This window comes from Colius striatus, chromosome 6 (genome assembly GCF_028858725.1).
Source record: "Colius striatus isolate bColStr4 chromosome 6, bColStr4.1.hap1, whole genome shotgun sequence".
Lineage (NCBI taxonomy): Eukaryota > Metazoa > Chordata > Aves > Coliiformes > Coliidae > Colius > Colius striatus.
Window position 1 is genome coordinate 2976718 of NC_084764.1, and position 15189 is coordinate 2991906.

Here is a 15189-nt window from a genome sequence, read left to right on the forward strand (position 1 = left end):
AGGCTTCTGGATTGCACTCCAGAAACGAGGCACCAATTTCTGTGTGCAGCAGGCTGAGTAGAGATTCCCTAGCCAGATTACATACTTGGCTTCAAATCAGGTTGTCAGTGAACGAAACTACCATCTCCGTGCTTCTGTGCATTTAGGTGGTTTCAGTCTGGCTCTTACGCAGAGTTATGTTATACTTTTCTGTTTCTCAGTTGGGTAACTTTGGCTTAGTCATCAAAAAGGTCAAAGATGGAAGAAACCGAAGTGGTGGATCAACTTTCACCCTTGAAGCATGGTTTCAGGGCATTTATTTCCCAGAGGGTTATACATCTCTCATCTGCTCTATTATGGTTTTCTTATTGTGAAAATGAGCAGAACTACTGAATTTGACTGTGTCCTAAGAAGTATTTTAAGGAGGCAGTTCTTTCTGAGTGACTTGATTTGAGAGGAAAGTACAGTTTGGAGGCGGAAGGATATTTGGTGCTTAGTGACAGCTGTAACTGAGTTATTGTAAGTGACAATTTGCTTGGGAAAGTGTGTTAGATTAAGTGTAGGATGCCTGACTGTTTACAAGTAACCATCTGAGCTGTACAGTTTGGATGCATGGAGGGAATGTGAAAATCTATTGACATCTTTAGTTACTCAACTAGTTATTTTTGGGACCTCATGAATTGGCAGGACATAGTGACCCTGTCTGAAGGGGGAAACCATAATGACTTCGAATGCAGGAAACTTAGTGACTATTTTGTCAAGTTACTTGCTACTACTTCTTTGTGGCAAGTATCGTGTCAGTTTTAACCCTTTGCTTTCCAACTGAACATTTTTGCATAGTGTTGATGTATTTTAATAAAAATTTAATGCTACTCCATCAGCAGAAAAGTGCTTAATCCATCATGCAACAAATGTGAAGAGTGTGAGCCTATCATGTTTGAAAAAGGTAGGGGGAAAGAGTAGGTGTTAGGTTGCTTGTTTGTAACCCTTTGTAATGTTATATACCCTTCAGTGGGAATAGCTTGGATTCAAAATTGATCCTGGACACAAAATGATACAATATAGAAAAGACAGAGCTGTCTTGCACAGGGATAGTACTGGATTGCAAACAAGTAAACAGCTGAGAAAAGGGGTGGTTTTTTTGTGTAAAAAGCACAGCTATATTTTGCATGACACTGATATCTGCTTTTGCACTCGGAGGCTGGAGACACTCAGCAACCAGGATCAAAAACTGACATTAACAACTGTGTGTATTTTTTTGCATGTGGAAATAAAGAACAAGTAGTATAAACAGCAGAAGGGACTGTATAATTTAAAAATGTAAGTAAAATCCTCATCCAAGACCTAGATGAACTAAATGTATTCCAGAGTGTCTTTGTGCGCTGCCAGACAGGGTGCAGGACCCTGCCCTTGTGCTGCAAATATTTACTGTCCTCTCCTGCCTTTGCAGGAGTGTTTAGTGCCTGGGAGGGTGCCTAAATTAATGGAGGGGAGTGGGCTGCATGTCACAGCAGCCTCTGTCACAGGTGATGGGCATGCCAGGCTGCCTGCCAGGGCAAGGGGAGCAGCCAGGCGCCTGGTTTTGAGGGCAGCCTGTGTTTGGTGACTCTTGAGACCTGTGAACTCAGCTGCAGGATGGACACAAACCCTTTGAGAGATACTGTTTCTTCTTGCTGTCTCTTGGGTTCTTGCTCAGCAGCTGATGCATTTCATTGGGAAATGCAACATCAGAAGAGCACGCTTTTAGACTCCAAGTGGCTTTGGAGCAGCTGTACTATGGCTAAATAAATATAACCCTCTGTAAGAGGAAATAACTTTTCTAGCAGATACATGCATGGATGGATTATAATCATACTGGGGCCGGTGTTTGCTTCAACAAGAGGAAAAAACTGCTGTAGAGAGCTATAAATGGAACTTTGTGCTTATGCCGTGGCTGGAGAACACGAGTACTCCTGCCTAGTAGGAATGAGACTGGCATCTTAGGGAGCTGGAAAGACTAAAGGAGGTAGGGACATGCAGGTGATAAGCTACAACAGCGAGGTACCTCAAACTTTATTGGTCCCCAGATGTCTGCAAAAGGGTCTGGGAGCAGTTCTTTTACAGCAGTGTGAGTGGACCTGGATACCAGAGGTGTAAGTACCAGAAGTACGCACTGCATGTCAGTATGCTCAGAGAGAGCAGGGGAGGAAAACCTTTCCCTGCCAGAGGGAAACACAATGTCTCGTCACCTCAAAACACCCATTTAATTTTGGATAGAAAAATAGAATTTCTGTCTGGGTTTTAAATGCATTGTATCTCCAGACAGAAAATGTACCAGTATCCAGAGGAGGCCTTAGGGCCATGTGATGGGGTTGCATGCCTTAAAGACTAAAAAGTGGCTTTAAGTTAGTGCATATGTTTGCAATTGTATGTGTGTCTTTTTTTTTTCTTTAAAGAAAAAAAAGTTGTTAAGCTTTTTTGTGGGAGGGAAGAACTGGTCAGTGATTGTTTCTAAACACTGAGGTTTTCCAGAATGCCTGGGAAGGACATGGTGTTGCTTTTGCGGTGCATGTTCACTGAGGTCTGTGTGGCACAGGAGACTGCAGGAGATCTCTGTCAAGAGCTTGCTGTACTTCACAGGCCAGTTTTCCACAAGCCTCAGCAAGTTGGTCACCAGTGATTATTCTTTCCACATGTTGATTTTGTGCATGAAGTTACTTTAGGGAATTGAAGCTGAAGTCCAGGAGCTGGAAGGTTAATTATTTCCTTTGCCTTCTTGCTTGTGTGTGCAATTTGCTCGCAGGGAGAAGGCAGAGAGTGTTAACCATTTACGAGTATACACCTCCCCTTCTTCCTCCTCAGAATGATGGTGGAAATTATTCCTAGGCTGGGTTAGTGAAACATCTAAGTTGTTCTCAATACTAGAGACTGTTTTAAGTACACAGATTAGCAAGAAGCACATGGGTAGACTTTGTTATTGAAGCTTTAGTTCTCCACAACAAACAGGAAAAGTATGTATCCATATTCCACTGGGAGATTTTTACTTTTGCAACTAGGCAAACAGTGTCTTTATTGCTGTGGGCTTTTAAAAAACTCTTTATTCAAAGACCACCATAAGTATAATTTTGCTTAAATCTTGAGAAGTTGGAGTGTGGTAAGACATTTCCCTTTTTAACATCAGAGTCGTAGTCTCACCTTTTCCTCACGTGTTAGCAACATGTTGCAACATGAAGGGAAACCAACCATCCTACTTGACCTCAATCTAAAATCGAAAGTGATAAATTCTTCAGCCCTGGGACTCTGAAACTGCTGCTGGGGGAATCCCTGTCTCTTCAAAGATGCTACTGTCAAACTTTATGCCAACACTCCAGGGTCACGCACCTTGCAGAAAGTCAACTGCAGATACCTGAAGAATGTGGAAACCTTGCTTAAGCACGGCCCCAAGTTTAGAAATGGCTACACTAATACCGATCCAGCCTGCTACTTGCAGGAACTATGTACGTGTAGAAATTTTATCTGAACTGTTTTTCATGGTGATCTTACGTGCAAGTAGTGAGGAGGATGAATTTTCTTCTCCTTTTTTGTTCAGTCTTGTGGCTTTGTCTGTACTTTCATGACTCAGATTTTGTCTGCAAGGGAACCTCTTGTGCTGAATGTTCAAGATTTTAGTAAGCGAGACAACAAAGCCTCAAGTTTAAGTGCTGGGAGATACAGGAGCAGAATTGACTTAATCTACTGTAATAGGTGAATTTCGTCACAGTTATGTGCAAATTAGTGTTTGTTCTTTGTAAGTAATCCTGTGCCTTAGCATTCCTCATGCCTCTCAAGGCTATTTTTCTTTTTCTTATTTTTTGCAAGGAGGTGCTGTAAATACCTGTCTTTTTATGGAAAAGGGAAAAAACAAGCCTTGCTATTTCATCTCTAGTGTTTGTACTTAAAAGAACTCTGACCCTTACTCTGTTTTTTTCATCACACTTTGTTGTATTTCACAACCAAATGTGTGATGGTTTTGGCCTTCCCTTCCCCTTCTCCCCCCCTTAAACAACAGAGGTCTGTGTCCGTGGCTGCAGAGCAGAAATGAGGCTGAGGATAGTGGTGCTCCAGGGCTTCGGAAGAGGAGCCATTGGTGGCAAAGGCAGAACTCCTTCCATGGTCTGCAGAGTCCTTGTTCCTGCTAAAAATCAGCATGGGTTTTGCTCTTCATTTGACCAGAGACACGGTTAAATGGAAGATTCAATTAGAGGGTTCAAGGGGTGGAAACTTGTCCCACGGGTGGGCTCTGAACATGTGCAACTCCAATGCATCCATTTCTTGTGGGCCTGAAATCTGTTTCTTGTTTGTGGCCCCTCAGATGTTGCAGTTGTGGGAAAAGAAGAAAAACTCTTTTCCCTTGGTGTGGTTGTTGGTAACGAGGTTGCAAAGACGGGAGAAATATACACATCAGGGTAGTTGCTGAAAGCACTGTCTTACAGGATATAAGAGCTCCCCTTCCACTTTTCTTTGATTCACTGATTCCAAAGTGTACATTTATGCTCATGGTGATCCTAAGTGATGTGAGCAGATGAAAATCTGCATCAAAGCTGATCTGCTTACAGCTATAAATTAATACATTTCTTCCCTTTTTTCTTTATGTTAATGTGTGATTTCATGTAGAGATTTTATGAAGTTCTTGTTACCTAATCTCCATAGACAAAATTAATAACAATGTCATGTTTGCCCCTGAATAGGTCTGCCTAGTATTCCTGAATGACTGTGTCCCCTCAGGACACTACTGCAGTGTGTCACTATGCAACTATGCCTTATAGGTGCCAACTCTTAATAAAAGCTAGAAAAAGAATTTTTAGGTCCACAAGATTGGATCTAAAGGTTGAAATGTTTGAGGGAGGTCTCATTTGTGCTTTAGCCATCCTTAGGATGAGATTTCAAACTCAATAAGTGTAAAGGTGACTGAAAGGGTAGGGCAGTAGCTTGACTGTGAGTTGAGTTCTCTGCTTCAGCCAAGTCACTTCATAGTCTCTCGGTCCTCTTCAATAAAAAAAGGGATAGTAGCTTCCTTCCTTTAAGAGACATTGCCAGAGTAAGTGCATTAAGTATATAGTGATGTTATACCATGATTATGAGGCCATGCAACTGTATAAAGTATAAATGGCTGTAATTCAGTTCCTGTACTACAGTGCAAGAAATGAAGCCATGGACAGTAAGAGGAGTTACACCTGCCTAGTACTGTCATCAAAACAAACCCCTCAAGCAGTAGAAGAGCTCTCCCCATGAGCCTACATTTCCAGGCAGGGACCATTCGAAGGCATTGTAGAATGCTGCATCTGTGGGTTATTGGTTAGAGATCTCTAGTGTGACACTGACGTATGTATTTATTGCCATTAGAGCTCTTCTACAGACGCTGGTGGGTGAACTTTTACGCTCTAGATGACGTGATTTTTATATCAAAATAGCCTTAACGTCTAGGTTAGGGTCAGGAAGGACTATACTAGATTCTGAATTTTAGTGCATCTATTGAAAATGAAGATGCTTTACCTGACATCTTGCAGATGCTGTCGGTATCTGCACAGTATGAGGGAGTGAACAGCGGGCAAAACCGAGATCAAGCAATTCTGGAAGAATAATCTCTTGTAGGCTACCCTTTGCTCTTCAGTGCAAAACAGGCTGCTTTGTCTCTCTTTGTTTACTTGTTAGAAATACAGAATATTGCACACAACATGTTGTGAGGTTGGATGAATCGGTGTTAATACATTGCTATAGCTGTTGCAAAGTGTTACGTAAATGTGAAGTATTCCAATAACACCAAGTTTGTTTGTGGGCAAGTTCCTTCTACTACTTTCCCCAAACAACATTTGTCTTCAGTGTAGTCATTACTAGAACGTTTTTCTGTCTCGTAGATCTCTCCCAAATAGGGGAGAACTCTGTAACAAACATCAGCCCCACCATCCACCCCCTCCCTCCTTAGGATGGTGGAGGCCTCAGTGAGATGGGAGGAAAAACGATAACCAATGACCTGTGGATCAAGACCAGAGCAGGGAGATCTCACTGCAAATGATGGTTCCAGACAGATGTGACTTAGAAAGTAAAAAAAGTTTATTCTACCTACAAGAAACAAAACAAAAAGCAAAACCAGTGCAGGGTGATGAGAAGAAATGTAACCAGCACTTAATCTCCTTGTTCCAGGACTCAGCTCACTGCTCCCAATGTCTCCTCCTCTTTTCCCTTCAACAGCACAGGGGGATGGCGAATGGGGGATGTGGTCAGTCCTTCACAGATGGTCGTTGCTGCTTCTTTCTTCTCAGAACTAGGTGTGATTCAGAGCTGGGTGAAAGTTTCGAGCAGCTCCTTACAGGAGCCATTTTTACAGCCCCTTCCCCATTACCAGAAACAGCACACAAACCCATGACAAGAATCCACTGGATGTGTTACAGATTCTAAAGGAACAAGGATTGGGTTAATGGAGTCCAAACACCTGAAGGGATGATTAGTTCATTAGCCTTTCATTCTGAGCCTGAAGTCTGTATTACATATGGGCTTGGTTTGTAGGGTTTTTTTAATGCTTAGTGAGTTCTTTTGGAGATGGTCAGGTCTCTAACACTGATCCTCTTATCAACTTTTCTGTTAAGTTGCATTTGTAATGTAATGTGGGATTATTGACCCAAAATGTTATGACTTCGATTAGAATGTATTTCTATTGTTCCAAGATTCACAGAGGGAGCTATGTATGCATGTAAGTGCAGGAGGAAATGTAAATCCATGTTATGCTGCTGGCTGGTGTAATGCTCACAGATGGATTAACGTGTAAACTTCACTTTTTCTTGCAATGTTGCACGTTGATCATTGTGACCTTAATTTTGTGTTTTACTGAGAGCTGAACCTTTTGCTCAAATAGCTTTGTAAGGATCCTTAGTAGAGAGTGCTTTTCCTCATGCTGTTACTTCATGATGTATTTCCTTTCTAGCTGTAAAGTGTAGGATGAGTGATTTGTTTGTTTTCAGGTAGGCTTGTTGAGCTGAATCTTTGGGAAGCTTCTGACTTCACTCTGAGTATGTATGCACTTATGCCCAATTGTGTAAGTGCTTTATAGTGTTAGTAAGGATACGAGTAAGCCACTACAGAAATGGAAGAGGCTCGCTTTGTATTTGATCCAGTGTTGGTGCCAACCATCTGCTCCTTCCTTCTTCCACTGAAATCCCTGTGGCTAAAAGGAGGAGATTGGGCAGGCGTCTGGCAGATAGCTAGCAGGGAGCTCCAAATCTGTGGCCCTGATTGTTTAATTTAAAGATCAAGAAATCTGAGTACTCTCTTGGCCCTTGGATTCTTTAACCCTTACTGATTTCCACCATGTGATGACCGTGCTTGCCTGTCTCTGTCAGCGTTCCTACCCTCAGTACTAACTAGGTTGTGTTTGCCTGGCTGCATTGTTGTAATGCCTGACAGTCTCAGTCATGGTCCAAAGCTTACTGTACCTTGGTAACAGATCAGCAGGACAAAAAGACCCTTTTATATTCGACAGTGACCAGAAGGCTCCATAAAACATACAGTTTTAGAAATTTGGAACCAAAGTCCTGTCAGTGCTGCTCAAGATTGACGACTAGAGCAGTTTCATAGTAGATGAGCTCAGTCAATACTGGCATCTGCCTGCCTGCAAGTGTGTGGATGTGGGCAAATCAAGATGGACATTGCTTCAGCTTAGATAACTGCCAAAAACCAGAAAGATATTTCTGGGTTGAGTGAGACAGAGAGAAGCGTATGATAAAGAAAAACTGTGCTGTTATTTTTTTACTTTCTTACTTCATTTTTTGATCCTCTCCCTCTTTGGTTGTCACTAATCTTATGCATCATGTCTCAAATTACACTTCTAAGCTCTTTGGGGAAGAATCTCCATCTAGCCTGTTAGTGCATACTGTTAAAGTTAATACTTCTTTTACGACTTCAAATTACTTTGAGTATCAGTGTGTTTGGTTTCAAGCATTATTCTCGATTCCCAAACTGGTCTGAGAAGCTTGCTTAGAATGTGTGTCTGTAGCAGAGCTGGAAATTGGTCCCAGATCCTCTGAGATTCTGTCTGTGCTTTTAGTCTCGGCTGTTTTCCAGACAGGCTTCGACAAGTGATGATGCCTGCTTGATGGCATCAAGAGTGTCTCTGTCAAGAGCCGAGGTCTAGGTATTGAGTGCATTTGTGTCTCATGAAATGAAAAAAACCTCTGGAAATGGCAAGTATCATCATCCCTATGAAGCTTCCCATTTTCCCATATTTGTAGGCTTTTGCCCCTGGTAAATCCTTGAAAGAATCTACAAAGTACTTGACTGTGGTATTCCATACACTAAACACCTATATCTGATTGTTGATGGAAGGTCAAGGTGGCACCAACTGAACCTGCAGCAATCTTTCCTTGTTGAAGCTCAGTACATTCAAATGTGTTTTCTTCTCAGAGCGGAAGTTCCGAGCCATTTGGTCTGGCTCTGGGGTGTATCCCAGTGATTGTGCAGCTGGTGTGTTTGTGATGAGAGAGGCATTTGGAGTGAAGGACACGTTGTGGTTATGTCAGTTGTGTGAATGTGAGAGCAGGGAGAACCTTTTGGCCTGCTCCTTGCCATTCTGACTTTAGAGCCTGCTGTGATTCCTGCATGTTGGATTATTGGTCTCTCTGTTGCTAGCAACTGCTTTCCTTGACAGCTCCAAACAAAAAAGCTTAAAATATCTAAGTACTTATAATTAAAAAACCTGTTAACCCATTTCCAGTGGGAAAGAAGAGTTCCTTCATGTAACTTGTCAAAGCCCAAAAGCAGCTTTTTATACTTCCTAATTGCTGTGTTCTTTTTGCACTCTTAAGGCTGCCCAAGCCTCTCCAGAATCACGGTATTTATCACGATGACAGATTTTAAAAACTAATATTCTGAACTAGTACAGTTTATAAACATAACCTAGTTTAAGAAATGTACCATATACCTATTTTGTTAAAGGGTAAGCTTGCACTGCGTTGCCAAGCCATTTGTAAAGATGTGCTTTCCTGCAGACTTGTTTACAAAAGTCCAGTTTCTATAGCTGTGTCTCTTCAGGGTTCTCTCTCTAAGAACCGCGTGTTGTTGCAGTACAAGAGGAAAGATGAGCCTGGTGCAAATCATTAAGATTTTGTTTTTATGAGAATTACAGAGAATCACAGAATCTTAAAGGCTGGAAGGGACCTCAAAAGCTCATCCAGTGCAACCCCCCTGCCAGAGCAGCACCACCTAGAGTAGGGCACACAGGAACTCATCCAGGTGGGTTTAGAATGTCTATAGAGAAGGAGCCTCCACAGCCCATCTGGGCAGCCCCTGCCAGTGCTCCCTCACCCCAACACTGAAGAAATTTCCCCGTGCGTTTCTTTGGAACCTCTTCTGTTTCAGCTTGTACCCATTGCCCCTTGTCCTATCATTGGACATGACTGAGAACAGCCTGGCTCCATCCTCCTCACACTTATCCTTTACCTATTTGTAAATATTAGTGAGGTCACCTTTCAGTCTCGTCTTCTCCAAGCTAAAGAGCCCCAGCTCCTTCAGCCTTTCATCAGAGGGGAGATGCTCCACTCTCTTCATCATCTTTGTGCCCCTGTGCTGAACTCTCTCCAGCAGCTCCCTATGCTGCTTCAACTGAGGGGCTCAGAGTGTTTCTTGAAAATACCCAACTCCTCTTTCCTAGAATTATCAGAAAAATTCCCTTTGGGGCATACTTGTGATGCTTCAGACCTTGTAATTTAAAACCCCCAAAATCCTTCTTTGCAACATCCTGCACACTAGAATGCTTCTGTGTGTTTAAACAGAACATGGAAAATTGTGGTGATTGGGCATAAATAAAACCACATCCAAAGATGTAAGTAGTAGATAAATGTATGCTTAGGAGAATTTGAAGATGATTTGAATAGAAAAGAAAGCTGTCCAATTAAATAACCTTGTAAGAACATACTTCTCACTGCCTCTCCTTTATTAGATCCTTCACTGTAACAGATGCTTAAGCAGAGTTTGTATTTCTCCTTACTTTGATTAGTTCATGAGATGTAGCTAGTATTTTCTTCTTGGGTGTGTATCTCTTTCCCAAACAGTGGGAAATTCAACATTTTGAACGGTAATTCTACCTCTTGTAATCTTTTGCTTGTAGGTAATGAACCTATGATGCTGAATGTCAGGAATGGTCTAGATTGGAGCAGTAGTTTGGAACATCTGGTTGTGTGCTACAGGCTACCTGATTTTGCTGGCACGTGGTCTTTCAGCATGATCATTGTCTCCCCTGCCTCATGTCACAGAACTAATGGATTTAACTTTGGAATCTCTGGTTAATACCATAGTTTAATACAGTTTTATCAATTCCCAGCCTCTGAAAAATGTGAACATGAAAGTGGCAGCAAAGCAATTTTAACCATGCTGTCCTCAGGGCACAGGTACCCTTGAATTCAGTCGTAGCTTCAGTATCTTTCTCTGCAACAGATAAAAATTTGTGTAGGCCACAAATGTCTAGATGCATAGTACTTATTTAGGTATGTGTTTGCTAGCCCCAGGCAGGCACCTTCAGGCAACAGTGGAAGCTGTCAAGCCTCGTGGATGATATGTTTTCCCTTTTATTGTTGTGTGTCTGTCTGTGAAGCAGCTTTCCTTTGATATCTTTGCCTCTATAGTGGGCATACTGTAGAGTTGCTTTTTTGCTAGGCAATAAGTAGACCTTCCCCATTTCCTAGGCTTTTTGGATTCTAGGACTTTCGCCTGAAAGATGGTTTGTTTCTTACTCTGCAGTGTTGGAGAGGATGTTATCTACTTACATTATTTTGGAAGGGTCTTCTTTTAAAATGGAGACTTGAGTTGATTGCTTATGCTTTTTCACTTTGGGCTTGGATTACTTCTCTTCTTAGGTGCTAGACTCCTGGAAAATATCCCTTTCACTGTAGAGACAGGCTTTTGAGGAATCTGGAAAATGCCATACCGTCTGGGTAAGGTGACAGAGACATAAAACCATCATCCTCCATATATTTTTTTGGCATTCTCGGACAATGTTGTGTTTCTCAGTTGCTTTGAGCTTTCCCCTGCCTTTCTTCAGAAGGCAGATTGCTGTGCTTTGCTGTGTTGAATTTACAAACATGTTCTGTTTTCTGGCTTTTTTTCTTGTGAGGTGGATGTGTAGGAAAGCTGTGCTGTTACCCTTCCTGTTCAAGGTATCTGAAGGTGGTGAGTGGGAGGTTGCAAACAATCTGCAGGGATTTTGATGTAGTTAACTGTCTGGAAGAAAATGTGACAAAGTGAGTGTGCAGAAGAGGCTTTTGAGAGAGGGGTTGAAGCTGTTTTCATATACAACAGGGTAAGCATAAGATGTGGGTAAGCTGTGTCATAAGCCTTGCACCTCTTCTACCAAACACAAAAACTATCCCATGTTTTCATTGCTTTCTCATTTCTTACTCAAGATGATTGCAATAAGTGGGGATTTTGTAGTGGCAAATTTCTGTTAGCTGCAACAAGTTTCTTGTTTGTGATGCCTTGCAAATCTCCAGTCATTCAAAAAAAAATCCCAACTCCCAAAACCAGATACAAACCCTACCCTATTGAACTACCTCTGGCCTGCTAGTGCACCAGAGGAACTGAGTTTTCTTTGCTCTTTCTGCACGTGTGTAAAGTCAACTGATTTTTATCACATGTTTAAAACCATGTCTTCTTGCAAGACTGGAGGAGAACTGGTAGCTAGCATCCTGCATTTTTTGGTTTCAGTTCTTGACCTGGTTTGTTGTGTGGTTCTAGAAATCAGTTGGTTCCTCTGGTCTTGTTCCTAATTAGTGAAATATGTGTCATGATTCTTTACCTGCTTCATAAATGTGGGATTTGACCATAATGAGCAAATTTGAGAAGGAAGGCCTGATTGTTCTCTCATAAGGAGACTGAGTTAATTTGCTGTATTTGACTTCAGTGTAAAAATTGTTCTTGGAAACTGTTCACCATCATTAAGAGCGATCGAGCTTCTTACAAGGGAGAGCAGTCATTTGAGTAACTGTCAGCAGGAGGATTTAGTGAGAAATTGTTCTCATCACTCTAATTTGACAGATTGCCTGGAAGGGACTGTGACAGCATTGTTGCAGTTAAGGCTGAGAATGTGCATCAGCTAGAATCCAGGAACACTTTATTTTTCACATGAGAAAACCCCCACCCCAGAAGTATTTAAAAGCTGAGATTAAAATGTTGACATTGAAGATGGTCTATGACCATGTGTTACTACTTTCTACATCCTTAGTTTTGCAAAGGTTTGAGGGGAAGGCAGAGTCTTTCTTGAGTCACTTCTGCAGCATTCTGTCAGAGAAATGTGTGCAAGTGATGTCAAAGAAGATCAGGAATGCACAAAATCTAAACTTGCTTACACTGAATAGAGATTGTATAGCAAATGAACTAAGCAAAGCATGAAACAGCATAGCCCTCAACAGGTGGGCTGAAAAGTAGAGTTTATTGTTATTAGAGTGTGTGAGGTCATAGATTTGATCTGTGAAACTGTGCAAATATACATATGCTTAGTGCAGAGAATATCATAAGGAGTAATGGTGGGTGGTTATTAAATAGACGAAGTTTTGAAGGGCAATCTGTATTTCATATATTAAATAGTTGAAACTGGGGAGTTCTAATTTGTCCTAAAAATCAAATAACCTTTGAAACTTTAATTTAAAAACTACATTTAAAAGCTTTTGTAGCAAATTTTCCAGGCTGATGATAAACTGGGCCAGGATGGCTGTGATAGACAGTGATGTCTGAACCGTTCTACAGAACCTACTGCGGATCAAGTAAAATCTGCTAATGGGTGCTCAGTTCTGGTACCAGGCTAGAGAGTGGATCTGAGTGCCTGTGCCCTGCACTCCTCAGATATCTCTGCTTTGAAAGGACTTTACTGATTTGAGAACAGCATCCTAGATGCAGGCAGAGACTTGTTAGTCCTGTTGTATGCTTACGTAAGTCCTTCAGGAGACTTTGCCTAAATCTAGCCTATGTGGTATGTTGTATGTGTTTATGATGTGTTTACTGAGATGATCAGGGAGTTTGAGCCTGATGAGGAAAGGCTGTAGAAACTGGAGCTGTTTAGTCTGGAGAAGAGGAGACTGAGGGGGGATCTCATTAATATTGCAAATATCTAAATGATGGATGTCAGGAGGTTGGGACATCCCTTTTTTCTATTGTATGTAGCAAGAGGGCAAGGGTTAATGGGATGAAGCTGGAACACAAAAAGTGGACTTTTTTTCATTCCAGAAAATGCTGGTCAGTGCCCATTTGGTGTATGTGCATCTAATTTGGCATTCTTTTTAGGTCTAGAAGAGAAAGCTTTGCAACATGGAAAATTCTTCAGAAATCTGAAAAATAGTTACAGTATTAAAAGAGGTGATGTACAATTTGTATTCATCTGAAGGAAACTGGAGAAATCTTCTTGCATTCCAGAAGTTCCTGGAAGTGAAAAGAACTGATGATGTTGCATGGCAAATCTTAGTTATTAAAACAAAACAAAACAAAGTATACTGATGTTAGGTTCTGCAAAAGCAATGCAAGATATTAAAACACTTCCGTATATTTGGAGGCAAGACACAGTATCTTCTAGGAATTACAGTATCAGAACTGACTCTGTGCTTTATTCAAAGGTAAGAACTGGTCAGGGCCATCATGCTTCAAAGCACACTTAAGCTTGGAAGAGTACTGCCACTTTATTGCACTACTGCAGGCTGACTCTTGTGCTGAAATTAAAGTAAAACAAGAAAAAACCCAAACCCAAAGCTGGTAATTGGCTAGGATGATGGTAATGTGAGCTCATCCCTCAACATCAGGGAGGGAAGCCTGCTTAGTCACAGAGCCAGAAGTGCTCAGCCAATGCAGCTGCCAAGTGTGAGCTTTCCTGGAGCATAGTCATGCTGCAGCTTGAACACCTATCGCTTCAGCTTAAACTGTGCACTATTATTTTTAGGGTGACCTACAACATATGTTCCTGCAGTTTTTCTATACAGAAAGAAGTTGTAAAAAGATAGTTTTAGAGATGTTTCTTTCACCATCTAATAGTGGATGCACCAAATCCTCTTTTTTTTCTCTGGTTATCTCTTAGGATTTATTTACTTTTTGCATGCCATTGGGAGAACTGGGATGTTCAATAAATGTGCTTCATTAAAAGTACCTCAAATCTCTTTCATTCCTGGTAATGTTATTTTCCCTATTCTGTTGGGTTTTGTTTTTGCTACTATATCTTCAGTTGATCTCTAATCACTACAGTGTTATTAGGTGACAAGATAGCTTACCTAAGAAGCATACAATGTTTTTAGCACTCCCTTTATGGAACACACAAGTACATATTCCTTTGCCTCTTTTTCATTATCTCTGAACTTAAAGTCTTTTGTAAACTTTGCATCTTAATAAAAACAAACAAAATCCCGTCCCTAGCTAGGTGCAGATCTAAACTGGTCTGAAGTAGGCTTGGCAGTGCTGGTGGCTTCTGAGCTAGTAATGGAAAAAATGCAGCCCAAGTGCACACAAGTGAGGGTTCAGAGAGCTGTGCTACTGCAACACCTTCTCACTAACCTGAGAGCCTTCTTTCTAAAGGTGTCCTGCATACTTGAGTGTGTGCTAGTTGCATCTCTCAGCCAGTACTAATAAGAACAGCATCAACAGTTTGGGTGTTATGCTTTGTTTTTCTCTTCTAAAAAAAAGGGTTAAAACCAAGGACTCTTGAAGCTGTGAGCCAGCTTTTGGGCAGTTAACGTTGTATTCTTCCTCAATATCTAGAAAATCCAAAGCAGAGCTGTTGTCTGGCAGGTTTCAGTTTATTCTAGGGGTAATGTCTTCTCATATACAGAAAGACTTGCATTCTTTTTATCAGAATTACGTGGCTGATCAATACTAAAGGACACGGAAGCATCAGTGGAAGAAAACTGAGGTTGCTTAGCGTGGAGACAAAAATAGCTTGTGATGATTTCAGAAAGTAAGATAGTGTCAGAAACCACTGTTAGTAGTATTACCTCAGGTGTTGTGGTTTAGCTGTTAGCTCCGTTACACTTGCAGCAGTGCTGCAAAAAGCAGGGAAAGAGAATAACATTAATGCTCCTGAGAGGCATTTAGCAACCTTTCTACCTCTGCATTTTTGCTACCAGGGTTCCAACTTCCTGCTGTAGGATGTTTTTTCCTCTCCTAATGAAGTTTTGAAATAGGAAAAACTTACTTTGTGAAATCCCCATCTGTGTACTAGTTGCAGTTTAGAGAGAA

General features: G+C 41.3%; 1 protein-coding gene across 3 annotated transcripts in view; it reads left to right on the forward strand.

Moving 5' to 3' along the window:
* Nucleotides 1-15189, forward strand: part of MIDEAS (mitotic deacetylase associated SANT domain protein) — a 44311-nt gene that overhangs the window by 6467 nt on the left and 22655 nt on the right. The window contains exon 1 of one of the 3 annotated variants that reach the window (XM_061998032.1): nucleotides 13530-13583. The exons of the other annotated variants lie outside the window; for them this stretch is intronic. The gene's annotated coding sequence lies outside the window, so the exon portion shown is untranslated. Of the gene's footprint in view, nucleotides 1-13529; nucleotides 13584-15189 lie in introns of those variants that run through there. 3 annotated transcript variants of the gene reach the window in all.